Source organism: Puma concolor, chromosome E4 (genome assembly GCF_028749965.1).
Source record: "Puma concolor isolate L17-30 chromosome E4, mPumCon1.1.hap2, whole genome shotgun sequence".
NCBI classification, from domain to species: domain Eukaryota; kingdom Metazoa; phylum Chordata; class Mammalia; order Carnivora; family Felidae; genus Puma; species Puma concolor.
This window is the reverse complement of record NC_141683.1, coordinates 45,361,877-45,381,334: the sequence shown is the minus strand read 5'-3', so window position 1 is coordinate 45,381,334 and position 19,458 is coordinate 45,361,877.

Sequence of the window (19,458 nt, the reverse complement as noted above, 5' to 3'; positions counted from 1 at the left end):
CAAATCATGTGCATAATTAGGTACTTAATAAATGTGTTTCTATTTTGATGAGTAGAATGACTTAACTACAGCAGTCAAGTACACAATGTATGTAAAGCAGGTCCATGCTGTCTTCAGTACCACACCTCAGACCATGGAACCAAGTGATTCAATCAGAAGTGATTCATTCTCTTCAAATAGTGAGTCAGATACAAAGTGACATTTCAACTCAGGTCTCCTATTGCTCAAGATTTCATAGACCAAAGGTTAGCAGCCTTTCTCAAACAGTTTGCCAAGTATTTATTTATTCATTCACTCCTTCCAGGGAGTCACGGAGCCTGAAAAACAATCAGGAAGACTTGCAGTCCAAGACCCTAGAGAAAAAACTTGTGGTTTTGGAGGCACTGAGGTACCAGAGAATGGTAGTCAGAGTGCATTCTCCTTCTCCATTCTCCTAATATTGACTTAGGGGAAACTTATTAATCTTCCAGAATTTCTCCCAATTCCCAATTAGAAAATACCTCTGGGAAAGAACCACACCTTAAAATCTTATCTGCTAATTTAATGGACACCAACCATCTGGAGAAGACAAAAAGAAATTCTCCTAGGGAAAATTGAAGAGTATTAAAAAAGAAAACTGAAGTTAGCCTCTTTAGTCTCTTATACTCTATATTGTCCAAAAGCTATAGTGTTCATGGATGTCTTTACTACTACAAGCACAGTACTTCAGAAGCCATCCTGGTATCCCTAGTTTGACATCAATGTGTTTCATGTCAAAATCTGTTATGTTACCCGGAAGCTGCCATTTTTTTCCTAAAACACTCAACTAAAAGAAAAAAAAAAATCTCTTACTATTTTATGGTCTGTACCTCCTTAATTTCTGTAGGGCAGACTACTATTTTTGAGAGCAGAGAATGTGATACAGATATTCTTTGCCATAAATCTGCTCTTCTTCAAAACCGTGGGAAACCACATGTGGCCACACATGTGCATGTACACATGCACACCTTCTTTTCCCTGTCTTTATTATTTTACCACCTCTATTTGCAATTAGAGTTAAGATATGATATAGATGGAAAGTAAAGAAACTCAGGATGTCATTTCAAGTCATGCTAAGGATACATGCCCAAGGATTGTTCTGCTTTGCTTAATTACTCTAGGGTCTTTGCCATCTCAGAAAAATTCTACATGTCAGAATCTAGATAGTTTGCCCCATATTAATAAAAATTCCTACTCTTATTGGATTGCTAGATGTAAGAGCACATTCCAGAACAAATTGAATAGTAAATTAATATATTTTTGTATTCTACATATTTGCCATATTAAGCCTTAAATTTTTTTTGTATCTTCTGGCTTAAGTTCTCCATTCGTTTTCCATTACCCTTACAATAAAGTCCTCCATCATTAGGATGACCTACGTGGTCTGGCCCTTGCCTGCCTCTTCTCTGACACTTCCTGGTGTCACCACTCTAGCCACACTGACCTTCTCTCAGGTCTCTCAGTGGGCAGCAGTCTTTTCTACTCAGAGACTTTACACAAGCTGTTCCCTTCTTTCTCTTGGACCACTCTTCTTCCTTCTCATGCTTTAAGCCTAAACCTGAACGTCTTTGGAAAAACCATCTCTACCCACCCAATCACAATGGATTAGCTACATCTCTTACATAGTCCCTCAGCACCTTTCCCTTCCTTCTTCATGGCATTTTTCAGGATCGTAATTCTTTTTGTTCAATGTCTGTTCCCTCCAGTTGACTCTGTAAATTCTGTGAGGGCAGACACCATGACTGTTTTGCTCACTCCCCTAACAGGATACCTGATACAAAGGTGCTCAATAAATTGTTGTTAAATCAATTAATCTTGGGGGAAAAAATAGAAATTTAGACCATGACTTTCATATAAATGCTTAAAATTCCTGACCACCTAACTACAGAACATAGAAGCAATCCCTAAGCAATAAAAAAAAGAACTTCCCTTGGGCCTTCAACCCACCTGGGGCACTGAAATCTGATATATTTAACAAAATGAAAGTTTTAATTAAATTAAATTTACTTAGGCAATGAATAAAGAACACATTTACAATTATCTTGCAGCTCATCAATTATCTTGATGTAACTCATCAATTATCTTGCAGCAAAGTCCCATACTTCAGTGTAGAGAAAGAAGTCTTCAATATCCAAATCATTTTTATTTAACTTTTATGCTCTCAGATTTGGGAATAGGGAAAGCAGTCAACCCTTTTATTGTGTGACAAAATAAAAACACTCCTAGGGGAGGCTGGCAAGACAAAAAAGAGGATATCAGCTAATTGGTAAATAGGATAGAAAAATTAGATTTAAAAATTCAGAAAGAAAAGTGATTCAGAGAATAGAATGGAAAACTCAGTGATCTTTGTATCTCTCACCAGACAGAGAGAGACAGAGCATGAGCAGGGAAGGGGCAGAGAGGGAGGGAGACACAGAATCTGAAGCAGGCTCCAGACTGGGAGCTATCAGCGCAGAGCCTGTTGTGGGCCTTGAACTCACTGACCATGAGATCATGACCTGAGCTGAGGTCGGACGCTCAACTGACTGAGCCACCCAGGTGCCCCATTATTGTTTTGTTTTGTTTTGTTTTTTTCTTGTGTGTTGGGATAAGGCTAAATAAATTGAATAAGTTTGCTAAGGAAGGGGCCACATGCAGTTTCACTGTAAGTGATATATTGAAATTGTTTCTGGTGGCAGACTGTCCAAGTTCAGTTAGATATTGTCTGTACCATACCTAGCAGTACAAGGCGCTTCGTAGGCACTCAACAAGCAGTGCTGCTGTTATTACGCATATGGGGTGAATCAGAGCTTCACTCACTCAACTTCACACTCTAATTAACGTAGGTTAAACTTATTTTTAAAAAACAAACACGAAATGTAGATTTGCTTTTGTAGAGAGAGAGGTACTAGCAAAATCATATGTCCAGCTGTATTATATGACCAAGTATAAATTGCCAAGAGGGAAAACAGCTTTCATCTCCTTACAGAGGATGTCTCAGTTCATTAGCAGTTTTTTGTTGGAATGAGATGAGATCCAAGGTCCCTCAAAGCTGAAGAGGGTAAGGAGGCTCCTAGGGAGCAAAACCAGCTGCTTTTGCTTTCCCTGCCCTCTTAGAAACTAACATCCCTGGAATGGCTCTGAGGCTCACTCTCTCAACCAATGGCTGTAAGCTTTCTGTTATACTGCTCCCACCAAGTGATCCAGTCCTTTGTCCAAAAGGACATGCATGGTTTTAGCTCTTTAACAATGTCCCTGTGGTGGAACCAAGCCTATAGTACATGCCAAATGTTGGAATGCCAATATTTCCAAAATGTAGGCAGCAGTGGCCTAGATGTTACAGGAGGTTATTAGCTGTAGAAAGAACTTGAAATTAATTTTCTATAAGTATTCGTGGGACAGCCTGATTTTAGCATTAAAGCACAGTAGGAGTCTTAGGTTGAGTTATAAGTTTAAGGTCTATGAGGAACATTCAACCGATGATCAATTCTTAATCTTTCACTGTTATTTCAAGATAAATCTGAACTAGGGGCCCTTGAGTGGTTCAATTGGTTGAGCGTCCGACTCTTGATTTTGGCTTAGGTCATAATCTCATGGTTCATGAGTTCGAGTCCCATGTCAGACCCTGCGCTGACAGCATGGGGCCTGCTTCTGATTCTCTCTCTACCCCTCCCCCACTCACATTTGGTCTCTCTCAAATAAACTTAAAAAAATATTTTAAAAAAAGACAAATCTGAACTAAATTTACTTCTGAGAACCTTAATCTGAATATATCCTGATACTAAGGAGAAAACTTGTGGAGTTGTGGATCCTCTAGAATTTTAGTATTTAGTTATTTATTCATTCATTTAATCTTCAAAAATATAGAGAGAATTTTCTGTGTTGGGTCATGCGCTCATCACTGGGGTAGAGATGGTGAACAGTACAGTCTTGCTCTCAGATTTTAAAGTTTAGAGCACAACTAAGTAAAGGGGTAGTTATATTACAGAGTAATAATCTGTGGTAGAGGTCTTTGGAATCATTCCACCTTGAGATCAGGTGCAGGCATGAAATCAGATAACCCACTTACATGTCCCAGTCCACTACAAAGTCCTTGAGAATGAGATTTTGCAGAGTTAACTTTTCCAAATTCTATTACTTAGCAGGAAAAGGAATATATACAGTTCAACTGTCCAGAAAAGTGATGGAAAACTATAGCCAAAAGTATTTTAGACTACAATATACCTGAGAGATACAAAAACACATATATGAAGTATGACTACAAAACAGAATTGCATAGAAAATAGTCAGAAATACAATAAAATATTAATAGCGTTATTTCTGTGAGGCAAACTGTTTATGGGTGGCTTTTATTTCTCACATGTGCCAGTATCTCCCATCAACCAAAGAGTAATAAAGTAGATTAGATGGTTGTTGTTGCTATTATTGTCAGGAGTTTCATTTTTTGTCATTGTTTTTTAAAGAATGCCTGAGCTATCCACAACATTACAGGAGTTTAAAAGGAACATTAGAAATTGAAAAAAAGACAGATGAAAGATAAATGTAGTAGGTTCTCACATCCTGGTGATTGAAACAAAGATCTTATTATAAGCAATTCCTAAGGCATTTCCTAAGGCTTACCCCAATGCACTATCAGGTACTGATACTTTCATACAAACAAAAACTGATGGGGGTGGTCATGTTTGAAATGCATCATGACTGACCCTCTTTGGTAATTTTGAGTCCAGTGGAAACCATAACAGCCTGAGAAAGATGGAATTCCCTAGATGGGATTTACAAAAGAAACATTTTAAGTAAAAAATATCCAAAATTAAACCTTGGCTTAACCCTTCTGCCTTTTTACCTTTATATTACTCTTCTCTTCCATCAACTTTAGGTCACACCTCTGACCCCTCTAGTTATGTATAACCTGCATTTCCACATTTCTCTGGAATGTGACCAGTTAGGAACCTCAGCACTGTGCTTTTTTTTTTTTTTTTTCTTTTCTTTTCTATTTATGGGTGAGAAAGCAAAAGAGGCAAAAGAAGATCATCAAGTCTGGAGGAAGAGGAAGAATTGATGGATGAGCAAAGAAGTACACCCCCTGGTGGTAGTAATAGTTCTTAGATACCTACCTATTAGAATCTACTTTCCATGAGAGACATTAAGAAGAGATTAGATCCCCAATCTGATTAAAAACAAGAAAGGTGACCTCTAAAATATACTTCGAGGGGCACCTGGGTGGCACATTTGGTAAACGTCCAACTCTTGATTTCAGCTCAGGTCATGATCTCATGGTTCGTGAAATTGAGCCCTATCTTGAGCTCCATGCTGACAGGGCAGAGTCTGCTTGAGATTCATTCATTCTCTCTCTCTCTCTCTCTCTCTCTCAAAATAAATAAACTTAAAATATATATAGACTTCCAAACTCAATAATCTCTGTCTTCTGCATGAGACATCTCTGGTCTTGCTGCCTATAATCTGTGACAGTTAGAGATGATTCCATATAATGATACAGACGAAGGAGGCTGGTATACACCAAAAGAAATTGTGTATTGCCATTTTAAATTGATATTCTCTAAAACAAAAGGTATCATCTGAATTTAGCCTATCACTACAAAGTGGAAATGTCACCCTACAACAAACAAACAGGGACACCTGGATGGCTCAGTCCGTTAAGCATACTACCTTGGCCCAGGTCATGATCTCACGGTGAGTGGGTTTGAGCCCCAGGTCGGGCTCAGTGCTGACAGCTCAGAGCCTGGAGGCTGCTTCGGGTTCTGTGTCTCCCTTTCTCTCTGCCCCTACCCTGCTGGCTCACTGGCTCGCTTGCTCGCTCTCTCTCTCTCCCTCTCTCCCTCCCTCTTTCAAAAATAAATATTAATCAAATTTAATACTTTTTTGTAATTTTAAAACAAAAAATACAAAACATTACAATCCAGGCAGTTGCTAAACTGCTATCTACTCCACAGAAAGTCCTTTTTTACCTCTCAGGTAACTGAAATCATAAAGAACCAAATCTAAAAATCTCTTGTTTTTATTTTTTTCAAACTTTATGTTCCACTGGGCAATATGAATCCTATTTTCTTTACTGAAACTATTTTTACCTTGAATCTAGTGACATTTCAATTTAAAAAAAAATTTACCACCTAATCCCATCTTTAATTCATTTTATCGCTATGGCTCTAGTGATACCTAATAAATAACTGTAAAAATTCCTTAAATTAAAATAGAATGACAAGACTTAGCCACTTATTGGATGTGAGGGAAGGAGAGGAAGAAATCAAGGAGACTCCCAGGTTTCTGCTTGGGAAACTAAATGAAAATAGAAAACATAAGAAATCAGTTGGAGAGATGTATGGCTATGAAGATAAAAATTTGTTTTAGACATATTGAACTGCAGTTGTCTGGGGTTGAGAAAGTCTTGTGGATCTGGAGCATCTGAGAGAAATCTGAGCCAAAGTTGTAGATTTTGAGTCATTAGCATGAAGATGGTAAGAAAAGATACTTGAGGGATTTCAGAAAGCTTGCCTATGAAATGAGAGAGCTAGGAGAGGCTTTGTCTTATAAAGAGGGGAGAGACTTCAGCAAGAAAGGATCCAGAACAGAAAATAATAGATAAGAGATGCTAAGTAGACAGGAGCATGGCTTCTGAGGAAACAGAAGATAGATTCAGCACACAAGGGCAGAAAGGGGAAATCTCTTTTCTAGTAAAATAATAACGAGATTGTAATTGTGGGGTTTTCCTCTCCATACTCTCACTCCTATTTCTTTTATCTCATGTCCTTATGGATTTTAAAACTTAAGGTTACAAGATCTCATAGTCTAAAGAATCCAGGACAAAGACTGATGATATAAGGCTAAAGCTTTCAGCACTGGAATATATAAACAATTCCTCTAATTGCCTGCAGAAAATCAGAGATGAGAGCAAAACACAAGGAGACATTGTATTCTGCCTCCCACCTGAAACCAGAAGCCCCGAGGAGATTTATAGATATTCTAAATAGGTTTATGGCATTTGAGAATAGAACAAAAACCTCAATCCCCATTACTACACAAAGCCGAAGAAGGTAGCAAGACCACAGAGCTCCTCGCATCCACACTGGCACAGGAAAATAGTTAAAACAGTATTGTGAGCTCATGCTTTGAATTTCTACATCTTCAAGAACTGCAATCATAAAAACATTTTTTTTTTTTTTAAATTAAAAGACATCTCTGGGTTCATTAGCAAGATTATTATCTCTGGACATCAGGATTGAATGAGCAACACAACTGGGTTAATGAGGATAGAGCTGTGGCCCTGATATTCCGGGTCTGAAAGCAGGTAGATGTAGGCTAGGAGTCTGAATCCTCAGAGTAATGGAGAGCAATGGCACCCCATACAGAATATGGCCCCTTTAGTCACACTCACTGTGAAACTGGGATTTGGGAAAAGCTATGACTTGTACCCTGAGCTGGAGTTTAAAAAACAAAATGAACAAATGAACGAACCAAACATTACTTGTGTCTGGTAGTGGAAGGAAGGAGAGAAATTTCAAGATTTGTGCCAGAATGCTTTCCAGTCCTCTTTGCCAATATCCCTGATGAGGAACAGGAGCACTGAGACATGTACTTCTGGACTGGGGGCTGGGACAGGGTCTTAGGATCTACATGGGGGTTACATGGTGTAGGTAGAAAGATAAAGCTACCACTTAAGATGAGCTGCAAATTACAATTTGCACACAAGGCAAATTAACACTAAAAACATAGCCAACCCCTTAACTTAATTTTTGTTTTAATTCATCTGTTAGTTTCTAGTAAAGATACATTAAAAATTCCCAATACACTTGTTGATCTACTTATTTTTTTCCTGCAATTTTGTTACTTTTTAAAAATTTCATAGTTATAGGGTTAACTGGATAGAACTTCTTGGTGATTTTTTTCATTTTTTAATATAATGTAATTTTTATCAGTATGTAATGTCTCTATTAATAACCTACTTGCTTTAAACTATTTTGTCTGATACTGATATTCTATTCCAACTTTCTTTTGGTTAGCATTTGCTTATTATAACTTTTCCATTTCTTTATATTCAAACTTGCTGTTATTTTATTATTGGCAGATCTTTTATAAACAGCATACACCCCGGTTTTTGTTTTTTAATCTTGACTGTCTCCTTATTAATTGGGAAGTTCAATTAATGTAAGTATGATCTAGTTGAAATTCTCTGGGTCATTGCTGGCATGTACTTTTGATTTTCTGTTTATAGTGCTTTCTCCTGTTTTGTTTTTGGGTTTGTTTGTTTGTTTGTTTGTTTGTTTTTTTGATTGGTTGGTTTGCCTTTCCTGCCTTTCTTAGATTGAAAACCTCTTTTTATTCCTTTTCTTTTACTTCCACTGATTTGGAAACTACAGATTATATTTTGTCTGTGCTACAAGCAGCTACTTTTAAATTTATAAATGAATACGTAACCATTAATTTTCCTATTTATAATTTTTAATTTTTTAAATTATTTATTTATTTTGAGAGAGAGACAGAGACAGAGAGACCACAGGTGGAGGAGGGGCAGAGAGACGGAGAGACAGAATCCCAAGCAGGCTCCACACTTTCAGAGCAGAGCCTGATGTGGGGTTCGAACTTACAAACTGTGAGATCATGACCTGAGCTGAGATCAAGAGTCAGATGGATGCTTAATCAATTGAGTTACCCAGACACCCCAATTTCTAATTTTTTAAATACAACTGTCCTACTGTTCCAGTAAGACTGTGTTTTAGCTATCAAACATATTGGGCAGTTTTTGGTATCTAAAATTTTAGTTCCATATTTATTACAACATAACATAAAACAGGTACTATACAATCAATGTATAATTAATCAGTCTAATTTCTCAGTTTTTGCATTTAACACATTTTTAACACCACACTTTCATTGTTAATTCACTTTTCTTTTTGCTGAAATACATGCTTTATTAATTCATTCCATAAAAATTTGTGGTTGATAAACCCAACTTTAAAAGAAAAATTCTCTATTTCATCATTCTTAAATTATAGCTTAGCTAGGTATAGAAATCTGTGTTGCCAGTTATTTCCCCCTTAATGCTTTGGAAATATTAAACATTGGCCTCTGGTATTTGTTGTTATTGATGAGAATTCTGGCATCTAATTGTCATCCTTTTATGAGTAATCTATGTTTTCTTGATGGTGGTTTTTGAAATTTTCTCTTTGTTGTCAGTGTTAGGCATCTTCACTACAGCACATCTACGTATGAATTTATTTTCATTGTTCTGTACCTAATATACGCTTTCATTTCAAGAACTTCAGAAAATTCTCGGTATCAGATCTCCAAATATTACTTCCACCATGTCTTTTATTCTCAGACACTGCTAATTAGTTGCATCCTTCATGTGTTCTAGGTATTGCTGTGTAACAAATCATCCCAAAACATAGTAGCATGAAACATAAACCATTTTATTATACTTACAGATTCTGTTTGATAGGATTTCAGGGATAGCTTGACTCAGCTTCATGATGTTTAGAGTGTCAGATGAAAAGACTTGAACAGCTGGTAGTCACTTGAATGACTGGGTTCTTTTTCACTCCTGTGTCTAGGCTAGAGTGACAAAGGCTGGCCTCTACTGGAACTGGAGATTGGAGTACTTACACATGACTTCTCTATGTGGCTTTGGTTTTCTCACATCATAGTAACCATCTTTCATCAGTATGAAAAATGAAAATATGTATATGTTTGTAAACACATAGAATATCATGGAAGGATAGTTCAGAAATTAGTAATAAGAGAGGTGCCTGAGTGGCTCAGTCAGTTGTGTGTCTAACTTCAGCGGATCCTGCAGTCTGTGAGTTCAAGCCCCACGTTAGGTCCTGTGCTGACAGCACAGAGCCTGGAGCCTGCTTCGGGTTCTGTGTCTCCATCTCTCTCTCTTCCTCCCCCACTCACACTTTGTCTCTGTTTAAGATAAAAATAAACGTTAAGAAAATATTTTTAATTAAAAAAATAAATTAGTGGGGCACCTGGGTGGCTTAGTTGGTTGAGCGTCTGACTTCGGCTCAGGTCATGATCTCACGGTCTGTGATTTCAAGTCCCGCGTCAGGCTCTGTGCTGACCGCTCAGAGCCTGGAGCCTGCTTTGGATTCTGTGTCTCCTTCTCTCTCTCTCTGCCCCTCCCCTGCTCATGCTCTGTCTCTCTCTGTCTCAAAAATAAATAAAAACATTACAAAAATTTTTTATAAAAAAAATAAAAGAAAGAAATTAGTAATAATTGCCTTGGGGAAGAAAATGGAATCACAAAGGGAAAGAAAAAGGACAGAAATACACTTTAATGATATATTCTTTTGTGCCCTTTGCATGTTATGTGAGTGCATTATCTAATAAAAAATAAAAATTAAAAACAAAAAAATCCCCAGCCGTGCAGATAGCCATTTATTTATTCTTTAAATGTAAATAGACACTGCCCTACACTTGATGTTACATATGAAACACTGCACCAGCAATTCGAGGACTACTGAAAAGAAATATACCACACAGTCAAGCATGGCTCCTTCAAATAGAACATCGTACTACAGATTGAGTCCCCTTCATGTAAAGACACGAAGTGACTCTCAAGTGGTACAATCTACAGATCATTAAAGATCCATCTTACCCAAAACATTTCCTCTTGTTAACCTGCTTCAGTTCTGAAAACCCCAATCTTGAACTTTCTTTGTTAGGGTAAAGGCATATTTTCAGCAAGCCCCTATTATGCTGCAAATACATAACCTGGCTAACCTGGTAGCAAGATGGGGTTATTCATAGGTTCTCTCTAGTAGAAAGTTAACTGAGAAATGAGGTTGGTTTTGGTGGGAAGGAGTTAAAAGCCTCTGATGCATGCAACCCTGCAAAGGATTGCACCCTCGAGATTTGCCAAATGAGAATTCCTGCATAGTTAAGAGGATAATGAAGCTACTGAGCATTTAGGAGAAATGGAGAGAAGTATGCATCTTACAAACCTCACCTAGTTTTTATGAAGCAGTGTCTGAGTATATAGTAGAGTGAAGCCCTACACTGAAATTAACAGGAAAGTCAAAAGTCACAATAATTGACTATAGGTTGACAATTGATTTATGTCCCTCAGTAGTTTTTTTTAAGTCATTAGAGTAACATAACCTGTTATAGGGGCTCCTGGGTGGTTCAGTCAGTTGAGCATCTGGCTCTTGGTTTTTGCTCGGGTCACAATCTCACAGTTTGTGGGTTTGAGCCGTGTTTCAGGCTCTGTGCTGACAGCATGGAGCCTGCTTGGGATTCTCTCTCTCCCTCTCTCTCTGCCCACCCCTGCTCATTCTCTCTCTCAAAATAAATAAAACTTTTTAAAAAATTCTTAATTAAAAAATAAATAAATAAAAAAGAGTAATATAACCTATTATAAAATGGTTTCATACACATCATCTATCCTAATATTAATCAATGTATGTTCTGGACAATACTAGCCTCTTTGGATGTTAATAGACATTGCTAACATAATGTATTTCATGATCAAATACATTTGAGCAACAGTAGTTTAAGAAGGATTTTTTTTTCTTGGCGAGACTTCTTAGAGCTTATAACATGCAAGTGTATATTTCCCCAAACAAAAAATAAAAATGCAATGTGCACAAAATTATCTTCCCTCAGAACCCTTTTTTAAATCATAGCGCTTCTTATGGACTAATGTTATATAGGACACTTGGGAATAACTGATCCTTTCTACTCTTCTCCTGAGTAGAAATTTCTACTGATGGTCACCTTTGTCTTATCTTACCCTCCCCTGAATCATTCCATATCCTTCATTATGATGTTCATACTTGGAAAATGTTGATGACATCAAAAGTAATGATGAACTTCATGCAAGGTCTTCCTTACCGCTTGTTACCATATGCCTAGGCATGAGTACCAGCAGGAGGCTCTGCATTTTCTGAAGTAACTACAATCTGCAGAAAGACTCAGAGAGATCAGTGGCAGATAGGAGCAGACCTGAATGTAGTATCTCCTTGTCAGTGAGGCCTGTCCTTCAGGTGTCATGATGCTCTCTGTAATCTGGTCTTGCCTTCTCTTAGGCCTCAAAAACTGGGTCTAGGGCTTGGCCTTAGCCCTCCTTGAAGCAATAATAGTGACTTTTATACCCTTACAACTAAATTCCAAATGCTTTAAAGCTAAAATTAAGTTCCTTTGAGTTAGAAAGTCCAGGCCACAGAATGCCGCCCATCGCTGGCCAATGTATTCTCCAAAGGCAGGAGATAGCCATAGATGGTTGCACCACTGATTATGTTCCTCAAGAGAGTCTAGTAAAATATAGATGTATTAGTAAAACCGAACTAGGGCTTACTCCAGCCTTAATGTCCATCTGAATACTTCATCTCTTTCAAAAGAATCACAAACCCATCTTTAGAGAGCTTTGCAAGATAATTTATCTTCACTGAAGTCTTGAAGATGTAGCAAAGCAGTGAATCACACCATATACCTAAAATTTAGTTAACATCCTCCTTATTTATTTCCCCAAAGCCCCACGCCACAGAGCAGCTGCTGTCTAAATACCCCTTCTTTGCTTTTCAGTCACTCCCTCATCCCTCACTACCCTACTTTCTCTGTCCCTTTCCACTTACAGCTTCTCCATGGTGGGTAATCTCTTATCTTTTTAAAAATTAATGTAAAGGGGCGCCTGGGTGGCGCAGTCGGTTAAGCGTCCGACTTCAGCCAGGTCACGATCTCGCGGTCCGTGAGTTCGAGCCCCGCGTCGGGCTCTGGGCTGGTGGCTCGGAGCCTGGAGCCTGTTTCTGATTCTGTGTCTCCCTCTCTCTCTGCCCCTCCCCCGTTCATGCTCTGTCTCTCTCTGTCCCAAAAATAAATTAAAAAAAAAAAATTAATGTAAATCACTTTAGCTTCTCCAGTTCTATCTCTTATCACCCTTTCTTTCCATTACCTTCCCCAACTTACCTCATCAACTCAACAAGGAAGCTGGAGGAGAACAGAAATGGAGAAAATATAGTCTGTTGTTATATGTTACACTTTTCCTTTGTTTTATACATATGTAATATGTAACATATGTGTATATCGTGTATATAATGTTATGTAATATGTACAGCAAATCTTCAATATAACAATCCTTGCCTGTTAGTCTGTACAGTAAAATTGCTAGATTAATGAGCCAATCAGGTATTTGTTTCTGAAATCCAATAACTAGTTTAACTAGTTCTCTCTTTTTTTTTTTATGTTTATTTATTTTTGAGAGAGAGAGACAGACAGAGCATGAGCAGGGGAGGGGCAGAGAGAGAGGGAGACACAGAATCTGAAGCAGGCTCCAGGCTCTAAGCTGTCAGCACAGAGCCCGACATGGGGCTCAAACTCATGAAGCATGAGATCATGACCTGAGCTGAGGTTGGACGTTTAACCAACTGAGCCACCCAGGCACCCCCCCCCCCCCAATAACTAGTTCTCTTAAAAGTTCATACCCTTTAGTCAGTTCTATACATAGCCAATGGTGTTCTAAGTTCTCCAGAGGTTGTATAACTGGGCTGTGTGAGATGAAAACAAATGGGCAAAATATCCAGGTACTGGTCATTCGCATGAATAAAGCTGCCTATCTATCACCCTCTGATCAGACAGTCTGAGCTCACATGGGAAGACCCTTTTATGTCTACTTGTGCTAAGCGAGATAAGGAAACCATTGAGTAGGAACTAGGTCAGCTGCCTCCCACTGCTTATCACAAGTCATCAAAACAAATTTCTTAGCTTAGAAGTTTCATGTCTTTTAAATGGATTCCCTGTTCTCGTTTCTTCTCTACAAACCAGGACTTTGCTAAGCACCCCGCCTTCAGACAAGTTTATACATCATTGGGTGTATAGGCTTGTCTGATATTTCTCAACTTATTATTTTTTGGCCTGCATGCCTAATCATTTACTGGACAAATGCTTCATACATAAACTGCAAAAACACACATTCAGGCTGAATTTAAGGTTTTAGAATCAGAAGTAAGAACTTCAGATAAACTAGACTTGAAAAAAAATAGAAAATGTCAGCGTATACTCCCCAGTCTCCCTGCTGCTTGATGTTGGTCAGAGTGAAATCAGGATTCAGTGGTGAAGACCACATCCTGTTACCATGGAAATTATTGTACTGTCACAAATTTAGTACTATGACTTCATGGTGAAGAGGAACAGATGGTCTGGAAAAGAATGGAGGCCTAGGGTTAACAAAATTGTTTGGTGAATAAGCCATCGTACATCCTTTCTGGAAGTGGATAAGAACATAAATAATAAGCAAAAACGACTTTATCGGAGCCTTACAAAAGCCACTGAGGAAGGAGTTTAGCCAGGGTAAAACTACAAAGCTCTTTTCCAATGAGAGAAAAACAAGCATTTTACTGTAGGGTGAAGCACAGGGGGGAATACAATACAGCTTACAATAAGTCCATGTTCCACAGCTGCCCCTTCACTCCTTACCAGCCTCTCACTTAACCACCATTGAAGTAATATCTAGAGCCCTTAGGGCCAGCAATCAGGCCCGCACTTGCCACGCTTTCACACTGTCCCATTTTTAGGTATTTCTGACTCTAAGGTTTGATTCCTGCATCCTGGGTCACATGCTTCCAAACAGCCTGAGGAACACAGGCCAGTAGGGGTGGGCAGTAGGGTTACAGCCTGGCATGGGGGTGGAGGTAGCTAGCTCATCTTGTCTGAGTGGTCGCAGTCCAGACTGAGTTCTTGTCCAGCCAAGCTGGCACTCTGGAAACCAGTCCCACAGATTGGGCAATAAAACCAAGGTATTGCCAGCAACTCAAAAATTGACCCAAAGCCCTGATGTTTAGAACTGTCTGCCTAGCAACTTTCCATCGTGATACTGTTCATTTAAAGGGCAGTGAAGTTTCCCAAGCTTATAAATGCCACTAAAATCAGTCATCCTTAGAAACACACTTTATTTGGAGTAGAGGCAATGAGAAATCCCAGCATCATCATCCTCCGGGGATGATTATCAAGTAAATTAACTAAAAGAAGCTAACATTAGCTAACAACTAGTGTGTGCTAACCTAAATGCTTAAAAACATTTTTTTGTTTGTTTTTTAAATAACTTTAGATTTTATTCACAGGAGAGTTGCAAATACAGTACAGAGAGCTCATGGGTATCCTTCATCCAGCTTCCCCTATGTTAACATGTTATGTAACCACAGTACAAGATTGACACTGTGAAGTTAATGTTGGTACAATACTGTTGACTAAACTACAGACTTCATTCCGGTTTCACCAGTTTTTCCATTAATGACCTTTTTTTGGTTCTGAGATCCAGTCCGTGTTAACATTTAGTCATCGTATCTAAGTCCCCTTCAATCTGTGATAGTTTCCTGGGCTTTTTTTCATGGTCTTGACAATGTTGAAGATTATTGGTCAGGTATTTTGTAGAGCCTCCCCAAATTGAGGTTTCCCTGATGTTTTCTCATTACTAGACTGAGCTTATGGATTTTTGGAAATGACATCACAGAGGAGAAGTGTCCTTTTCATCACATCATGTCAGGGGTACATGATATCAATATGACTTATTACTGATGATGTTAACTTTGGTCATTTGGTTAACATGGTGTATGCCAGGTTTCTAGTAGAGAAATTTACTTTTTCCCTTTCCATACTCTGTTAGAACAAATCAATATGTCCAATACACATTCAAGAAGGCAAGGAGGCTCTACCTCCTAGAAAGGTGATTATCAAAGAATTTGTGGTCATATAAACATTTCATCCATCCTAATAACTAATAAATATTTTTGGTGTAATAGTTTGAGGCTATGTAAATATTCTGTTTCTAATTTTAGGGGATCTTGACTGCAGCAATTATTACCATGGTACGTCAATGGTTATTTTAAATGTCCCTGAGGGTGCCTGGGTAGCTCAGTTGGTTAAGCCTCTGACTCTTGGTTTCAGCTCAGGTCATGATTTCACAGTCTCATGAGTTTGAGCCCCATATCAGGGTCTGTGCTGACAGTGTGGAGCTGCTTGGGATTCTCTATCTCTCCCTTTCTCTGCCCTTCCTCCACTCATGCTGTCTCTGTCTCTCTCAAAATAAATAAATAAACTTAAAAAAAAGTTTTTTTTAAATCCCTGACTCCTACTACATGTATTATTTGAAGTCCTTCTGTAAGAAAGATTTGGCTTCCCTCACACACACCCTGCCACTACTAATGTATTTGTTTTCTTATTTATATCAGTATAGACTCATGGATACTTATTTTATTCTTTGAATTATAATCCAAAACTGTGACTCTTTATGTTGTTTTTTGGATTGTTCCAATTTTGGCTTTGGGGGCAGTTTTGGGTTGGCTCCCCTGTCTTCTTGATATGCCTTATACAGGAAAGAGCTAACATAGGTCAGAGGCTGCTATGTTCACTGCCTGCAAGGTTGTCCTTGGCCGGCATCTGGAAACCTGGCTTGTGAAAAAGTTCCCCATACTGGTATGAAAAGCTCTATATCCTGCTGAACTTGTTCTGCCCATTTAAGCAACTGAATACCTGCCTCCTTCTGAGAGACTGGGGTTGTCATAGTTGCCAGGCAGAGAATGCCAACACTACCAGCCCCCAAGTAAAACCCTCAACTCTGACTCTCCAATGGGCTTCCCTAGGAGAAACATTTAAGTACATGCCACTGCATTTTCACTACCAGAAAAGGGAGCACACCTAGTTTGCCCCCTCCTGGACTGGGGGGGGAAAGCCTGTGGATAGATTTCTCCAGATACTGCTTAATGCATCTTTCCCCCCTTAATGATCTGCTGTGTAAGCTTACTGTGTCATTGGAATGGATTTTAGCCATTAGTGCAACTGAATCCTGTGAGTCCTGCTAGCAGAGCACTGCAGTTGAGTGGTCTTGGATACTTCTAAACATGTCCTATCCCCCTTCCCTCCTTCCTTCCTACTTCCTTCCTCCCTCTCTCCCTTCCTCCCTCCCCCTCTCATTTTCTCTATTTATTTATCAGCACTTCCTTACTTTGTAGCACTACAAGAAGCTCCAGACTTGTATTTTCCTTGTCCTAGTCCTAGAAGGAGCCTTTTTTTTTTTCTTTTTAAGAGAATGATATTTAGAAAGCAAGGTTTGTGGATCATTGCTAATATGCTATCATTGCTTCTAAGCCCTTTGGGCAGATAGACAAGGATGTGTATATGTGTGTTTACTAACTCATACACACACGCACACACACACACACACACAATTTTTTTGAGGGGGAGGAGGGGTAGAGAGAAAGGGAGAGAGAGAATCGTAAGCAGGATCCATGCTCAGTGAGGAGCCTGATTCAGGGCTCGATCTCACGACCATGAGATCATGACCTGAGTGGAAATCAAGAGTCGGAAGCTTAACTGACTGAGCCACCCAGCTCCCCCAACCAAATGCATTTAAGATACATCTATGTTGTGTGAATCCATAGTTTGCATTTTTTTTTAATTGCTGAGTAGTATTTTACTGTATGGATGTATTACAGTTTGTTAATCTGTTCACCTCTTGAGGACATCTCAGCTGCTTCCATTTTCGGGTGATTACGAATATAGCTTCTATAAATAGTCATTTACAGGTTTCTGTATATACAAGTTTTCGATTCGCTTTTGTAATTACCTAGGATTCAGATTGCTGGGCCATATGATAAATGTATGTTCAACTTTGTTGAGAAGTGCCAAACTAGCTGCACCATTTTGCATTTCCACAACCAGTGACTCAGAGTGGTTGTTGTACCACATCTTGACCAGCACTGGGGGTTATCAATTTAAAAAAAAATGTACTTTTCTTTTTGCCATTGTAATGGAGATATCTATTGTGGTTTTCATTACATTTCCCTAATGACTAATGACAGAACATATTTTTATATGCTTATTCTCCATTTGTATATTTTCTTAGAAAAGTATGTTTTGTCTTTTTTTTTTTAATTGGGTTATTTGTGTTCTTGTTGAGAAATATAGCAATTCTTTATATTCTGGCTATAAGTCCTGTATTGTACATGTGATTTACAAATGTTTTTTCCAACTCTAGTTTGTCATTCTAACCATTTTTTTTTTTCAAAATCAAAGTTTTTACTTTCTGTAAGTCCAATTTATCAATGTTTTCCTTTTATGGGTTGTGCTTTTGGTGTCATATCTAAAAACTAGTTACCAAACCCAAGATGATACAAATTTCAATATTTTCTTCTAAAAGCTTGATAGTTCCTGCATTTTACATCCAGGTATATGATCCACTTTGAGTTGATTTTTGGATAAGGTGTGAAATATGTGTTAAGGTTATTTTTTTTCCTTTCTGCATATGTACATTGAAATGTTTTAGCACCATTTGTTGGAAAGATTATACTTTCTCCATTGAATTGACTTTGCACCTTGTCAAAATCAGGTGACTATATTTTGGTGAATCTTTTTCAGGGTTTTTCTGCTTCATTGATCTATGTGTCTCTCCTACTGTCCATACTATAGCTTTGTAGTAAATCTTAAAATTGCATTGTATGACTCTCCTCTCTGTGTCTCTATATATTTATATATAAACATATTTATATATTCATACATATATCTATTTTTATATTTATATATAATTATATAAACTATATTTGCTTCATATGTAAAGTGTATTTATATGTAGCATGCAAATATGAAATATAAATATATATATTTATATATAAAATATATAAGTAAATATATTTTTATATATTATGTATCATGTATATTATTCCCTGGTCTAGCTCTAACATCTATATCCTGAGTTTACTTGTGATGATTGCTTTGTCTATTCATGCTGCCAGCTTAGATGTTTTAAATGAGTTATCTCAAAGTTTTCAAATGCATCTATGACTTCAAAGAGGATTTTTTAAATGTTGCATCTACATTTTATGATCATCTAATGTGAGATTATTCTGGATCTTGTCACACAGTCTTAGTCCTCATGTTTGTTTCTAGCTGAGTTTGTACCAATGAATATCTAAAGTAACAGCATATAGTATTTAATTAGTGGAAAAGCATGTCAGACTGTTATTAATTTGCATGTCTTAAAGTCAAAATGACAATAATTTTCCTGCATATAGTGTTGTACTCATGGTAAATTTACCTGTTATGTAGCCAAAACTAAGCTTTTGCATTGATAATAATAATTGGAAAGATATTTTCATAGAAAAATGCTTTGGCTTAAGTTATTTAATAACTTGAAATTTTGGCTGATGAAAATTATGTAGTGCCAGCTAATTAGTAGTGGCTGAGCTAGTATGTAAATTTCTTATTTGCATCAAGTGAAAGCTAAATTATGTCATGCTAGCTCTCTTTTCACACAAAAGAAGTCTCTAGTAGTTTAAATAAAGGAGTAGAATTAAATAATCTGCACCATAAGAGTTTTATACTGCAAGTGGATGTATTGCTTCAGTGTTGTCTCTGTCAGTCCAGTTTTAACAGAGTATTAGCATAACTGTTGGTAGTATAAACTTAAAAAAGAATTTTGTATTAACTAGTATTTTTCCCAGAATTACATTTTGGGGT